This window comes from Myotis davidii, unplaced genomic scaffold, assembly GCF_000327345.1.
Source record: "Myotis davidii unplaced genomic scaffold, ASM32734v1 scaffold1238, whole genome shotgun sequence".
NCBI lineage: Eukaryota > Metazoa > Chordata > Mammalia > Chiroptera > Vespertilionidae > Myotis > Myotis davidii.
Genome location: NW_006289106.1, coordinates 278,540 through 284,682, shown reverse-complemented (window position 1 = coordinate 284,682; position 6,143 = coordinate 278,540). Strand labels below are relative to the sequence as shown.

The 6,143-nt window shown below is 47.2% G+C and overlaps 1 pseudogene; it reads left to right on the top strand.

The window, feature by feature from the left end:
- The first annotated feature begins 1,628 nt into the window (after nt 1–1,628).
- LOC102770855 lies at nt 1,629–2,460 on the top strand (annotated as a pseudogene).
- The last annotated feature ends 3,683 nt before the right edge of the window (nt 2,461–6,143 follow it).

The following is a 6,143-nucleotide window of genomic DNA, read 5'->3' as shown; positions in this document are numbered from 1 at the left end:
ATGACAGCGACCGGCGCCCGCCTTGGTCTGGAGCCCCCGCTCACCTGCTCCACCATCTTGCCTCGGCCATCGCCTGCCATGTTCCGCACACGCCCCCTGGTGGTCAGCGAACATCAAAGCAACCGGTTGTGCGGTTGTTCCAGTTGTTCTGCCGTTTGGTCTGTTTGCATATTAGCCTTTTATTGTATAGGATTCCATTGACCCAAAGCAAGTCGCGTGGCCAACCCTGCAGTCAGAGTGACAGTGTGCTACAGAGTTCATGGCAAAAGGTGTAGACAGAGGGAGGGGTGAAGAACCGAACCATGCTGGCAATCACAAGCATCGTTTGTAAGAGGGGGGAAATTTGAAGTGACCTAAATGTCCATCAACATAAAATAAATACATTATGCCACAACATGGAATGGCATCTGTATTAGTTTCCTATTGCTGTGCTAACCAATTACTGCAAACTTAGTGGTTTAAAAACACAAAAATATTGTCTGAAATGGGTTCCACTAATCTGAAACCAAAGTGGGAGCAAAGCTGCCCTTCTTTCTGGATGCTCTAGAAGAGAATCTATTCTCTTATCTTTTCCAGCTTCTAGAAGTGCATTCCTTGCCTTTCTGGGCTCATGGCCTCTTCCTCCGTTTTCACATTGCTTCCTATCTCTGATCTCCTGCCTCCTTCTTCGAAAGACCTCTGTGATTACATTGGGTGCACCTGGATGCTCCAAGTTAATCTCTCCATCTCAAGATCCTTAATCACACCTGCAAAGTTCCTTTTCCACATAAGGTAACATTCACAGGTTACCATAGCACCCTCTTCAGTCATAAAATAAATGCAGTAAAATCCCAAGATATCCAATAAATCTTGCCAAGTAAGTAAAGCAGATAATAGAGCAGTGTGTACAATATGTTCTAACTTTCAAAATTAACATTGGCGTCTGCATATTTTTAGATAAAGTTTTGAGAGGATTCTTCACAAATCACTGATATTGGTGAGCTCTTGGTGAAAGATAGTGGAGATCTTCACTTTTTATTTTATGCATTTCCAAAGTGTACTTTTTCTTGCAAGGCATATACCTTCCACAGTTATAAAAAATGCAAAGGAGTCTCCCCCAAGTTGAGGCTCCCCCCAAAGGAGTCTCCCCCAAGTTGAGGCTCCCTCAGGGTACCAGGGGGAGGACCAGGGCTGGGACTGGGAGTGAATTCCCTTAACTCAGTGATTCTCAACCTTGGCTGCACATTAGAATCACCTGGGAATCTTTTTAAAATCCTGATTTCTGGGCCTCATCCTCCGATTCTAATGTGCAACCAAGGTTGAGAACCACTGGCCTACCTCCTTCAACCTCTTCCCCCACCTGGCCCCAGTGTGAGGAGGAGGGCCCGGCCGAGCCCGCTGCGTGTGTGAGGAGCACCTGGGCCCGGCCCACAGGCCGTCTTGGGCCCGGACTGGGGCCCTAGCAGCACCGCCGCCACGATGGCCCAGCAGTACATGACCCGCTCGCAGAAGGCCCTGATGCTGGAGCTGAAGTCCCTGCAGGAGAAACCAGTGGAGGGCTTCCGGATCACCCTGGTGGATGAGTCCGACCTCTACGCCTGGGAGGTTGCCATCAATGTGCAACCAAGGTTGAGAACCACTGGCCTACCTCCTTCAACCTCTTCCCCCACCTGGCCCCAGTGTGAGGAGGAGGGCCCGGCCGAGCCCGCTGCGTGTGTGAGGAGCACCTGGGCCTGGCCCACAGGCCGTCTTGGGCCTGGACTGGGGCCCGGCAGCACCACCGCCACGATGGCCCAGCAGCAGATGACCCGCTCGCAGAAGGCCCTGATGCTGGAGCTGAAGTCCCTGCAGGAGAAACCAGTGGAGGGCTTCCGGATCACCCTGGTGGATGAGTCCGACCTCTACGCCTGGGAGGTTGCCATCTTCAGACCCCCAACACCCTCTACAAAGGAGGCCACTTCAAGGCACATATTAAATTTCCTATAACCACCCACATTCACCACCTGCCTTCAGGTTCTTGACCAAAACGTGGCACCCCAACATTTATGAGAATGGAGACGTACGCATTTCAATTCTTCATCCACCGTAGATGATGACCCACAGAGCGGTGAACTGCCCTCGGAAAGGCGGAGTCCTGCTCAGAATGTCAGGACTATCCCGTTAGGTGTAGTCTCGTTGCTTAATGAGTCCAACACCTTCTCCCCAGCCAATGTGGATGCTCCAGTTACGTTCAGGAAATGGAGGGACAGTAAAGGAAAAGACGAAGAATATGCTGAAATCCTTAGAAAACAGGTTTCAGCCACGAAAGCCGAAGCAGAAAAGGATGGAGTGAAAGTCCCCAGGACCCTGGAGAAAAATTGCATCAAAACTAAAGTGCCTTCCAATGCCAACAGCTCAGACTTGCTTTATGATGCCTTGTATGATGATGACATTGATGATGAAGATGAGAAGGAGGAGGAAGATGCCGGCTGTTATGATGATGATGATGATGATGATGATGATGATGATGATGATGATGATTCTGGGAATGAGGAGTCGTCACCTGCTCCTTTGAAGCCCCTGTACTGCCCTGGCCCTCTCAGGCCAAAGGGAAGGAGCAAGTGGGGACCTAGCAGTGACCCCTCAGCAAAAACCTATCACAGGGGGTGGGGAAACAAACAGCTCCTGCTGACTCCCCTTGTGGAGCTCCGTTTGCTCCTTTTTATGGACCTCTTAATGGAGAGATGGTAATCCTCCACAGAATGTCCGAACTCTTGCATTCTTTACCCTTCCTTCACTGCATTGATTTCTTTCCCCCCCCTTTAAACCCAAGCCCCTGCCTCACTTCGTCTCTACAAAGTGTCCACAGCATTGCATAGATGCCTTCCCTGACCCCCACTTCCCCATTTGGGGGGAGCAAGTGGGGACCTAGCAGTGGCCCCTCCGCAAAAGCCTATCACAGGGGGTGGGGAAAACAAACAGCTCCTGCTGACTCCCCTTGTGGATCTATGATGATGATGATGATGATGATGATTCTGGGAATGAGGAGTCGTCACCTGCTCCTTTGAAGCCCCTGTACTGCCCTGGCCCTCTCAGGCCAAAGGGAGGGGAGCAAGTGGGGACCTAGCAGTGACTCCTCAGCAAAAACCTATCACAGGGGGTGGGGAAACAAACAGCTCCTGCTGACTCCCCTTGTGGAGCTCCGTTTGCTCCTTTTTATGGACCTCTTAATGGAGAGATGGTAATCCTCCACAGAATGTCCGAACTCTTGCATTCTTTACCCTTCCTTCACTGCATTGATTTCTTTCCCCCCCCTTTAAACCCAAGCCCCTGCCTCACTTCGTCTCTACAAAGTGTCCACAGCAAAACACATTTGGTCTGTTTTTAGGTTCTTAAAGAATTAAATAGTCTAGCCCTGGCCGGCTTAGCTCAGTGGATAGAGCGTCAGCCTGGGGACTGAAGGGTCCCAGGTTCGATTCCAGCCAAGGGCACATGCCTGTGTTGCGGGCTCGATCTCCAGTAGGGGGTATGCAGGAAGCAGCCGATCAATGATTCTCTCTCATCACTGATGTTTCTATCTCTCTCTCTCTCCCTTCCTCTCTGAAATCAATAAATATTTTTTTTTAAAAAAAGAATTAAATAGTCTTTCATAAAAAAATTTAAAAATGCAGAGAAGCCCAGCTGGTGTGGCTCAGTCAACCCATGAGCCAGGAGGTCCCGGGCAGGGCACATGCCTGGGTTGCAGGCTCGATTCCCCGGTGGGAGGCATGCAGGAGGTGGCTGATCGATGATGTCTCTCTCATCAATATTTCTATCCTTCTCTCTTCCTCTCTCTCTAAAAATCAATAAACACATATTTTAGCAAATGGAAAGGAGCCCTGGCCGGTGTGGCTCCGTTGGTCTAAGTATCATCTGTGCACCAGGAGGTCTCGGGTTTGATTCCCAATAGGTTTGCAGCTGGATGCCCAGTGAGGGGCGTGCAGGCAGCAGCTGATCCATGCTTGTCTCTCATCAATGTTTCTCTCTCTCTCTCTCTCTCTCTCTCTCTCTCTCTCTCTCTCATCAATGGGAACATTTTTTAATGCAATAAAGGATGAAATAGCACTATTTTCATAAGCTTTATTCAATGTTGTTTTTAGCCATTGGAGGTCAAGATTATAAGTGTTCGCTATCATCAAGAAGACAAGAGCCCTGGCCAGTGTGGCTCAGTAGGAGGCAACTAATCAATGTTTCTTTCTCACATGGGTCTCTCTCTCTCTCTCTCTTCTTGCCACTTCCCTCCCTCCTTTTCACTATGTCTAAAAATCAATGGAAAGAATATCCTCCGGTGAGAATTAACAACAATACACACACACAAACCACCAAAAAAAGTAAATCACTTACCTAAATTCTTAAGACAGGAAGAGATAGCAAGTGTTGGCAAGGATGTAGGAAAAGGGAACCGTTGTGCGCTGTCGGTGGGAATGTGAATTGGGGCAGCCATTATGGAAAACAGTATGGAGGTTCCTCAAATAATTAAAGATAGAGCTACCATATGATCCAGCAATCCCATGTCTAGGTATATATCCAAAAGGGGGGGTGTGAATCTGGATCTTGAAGAGATATCTGTGCTTGGGTGTTCATTGCAGCATCATTCACAATAGCCACAATATGGAAACAATCTAAGGGTCCAATAACAGATGAATGGCTAAAGAGGAGGTGACATTAAGTAAGTGGCCTGAAACCTGGTGACGGTAACACTGAGCTGTAAGTTTTGTTTGTGGAGGCTTTAGAAAATGGGTCCCTGGTTTAATGTCGTTTTTGGAGGCTGCAAAATCAACTGATGGATGTTAAACTGGAAATCTGGGTAAGGAGAGAATAAGAAACAGATTCAGAAACCATGAGTATATATGTGATAGTTGATGCAGAAAAGCTGGATGAGCTCCCCTAGGGATTGTGGGTAGAAATACAAGCAGAGGAAAAGGCAGGCAAATGAGGAAGGATCAAATAAAGAAGCAACCAGGACAGCCAAAGGCAGAAGAAACAGAGCAGCATCATGAAAGCCATGGGCTGGAGGAGTTCCCAGGCGAGAGTAGCTACAGTGCCAAGTAGTAAAGATGTGCAGGAAGTTGAGGCTGGAAATTAGCCACAGGCCTGAGAAATATGAGATCACCAGTGACTTTGGCAAGAACAAGTGAGAAGAATGGTGGGTTGGAAGGCCAACAGCAGTGGGTTTGGGGTGAAAGGAGAGAATGGGTTAGAGTTGTGAAGGGCAGACATCTCTCAAAACAGTTGGCTGAAAAAATGAATAATCATGCCTAATTGCTACAGGTCGTTATGACAACCAACTAAGACAATGATGGAGAATGCTCTTTTTTTTTTTGAGGACTGTTTTTATTGAGATATAATTGATCTGTGGACAAATTCAGCCTTTATTAGTATTCAGTTCTATTAGGTTTGATAAATGCATACAGTGGTGGAACCATCATCCAAATTAAGATATAAAACAGGCCAAAGCCGGTTTGGCTCAGTGGATGGAGCGTCGTCCTGCGGACTAAAGGGTCCCGCGTTCGATTCCAGTCAGGGGCATGTGCCTTGGTTGCGGGCACATCCCCAGTGGGAGGTGTGCAGGAGGCAGCTGATTGATGTTTCTCTCTCATCGATGTTTCTGGCTCTCTATCTCTCTCCCTTCCTCTCTGTAAAAAATCAATAAAATATTTTTTTAAAAAAGATATAAAACAAATCCATCACTCCAATCAATTAACCCCTTCCCTAAGTTTCAGCCCATAGCAATCATTATTCTATTTCTGTCCCTATAGTTTTTGCCTCCCCTAGAAAGTCATATAAATGGAAATATACAGCATATAGTCATTTGAATCTGACCTCTTTCACTCAGCAAAAATGCATTTGCGATTCATTCATGTTGCTGTGTCTATCAATATTTCATTCTTTTTCTGTTACTGAATAACACCCTACTGTATGTGCAGGCACTTTGAAAAAATGTGAAATGCTATAGAAAATCATAAAAACTTATCCTTGGCAAAATATGTACATGTAGGAGGAGGAGTGTGTCTTAGTTTCGGCTCCTTCAGAGGAAAAATCTTAATAATCGGCTTCTTCTAGCTACTTTGAGCTGGAACCCATTTCAGACAAGTAGTTTATTCTAGAGGTGGTTCCAGGAGACCTGGGGAGGAGGGGATGGAGAG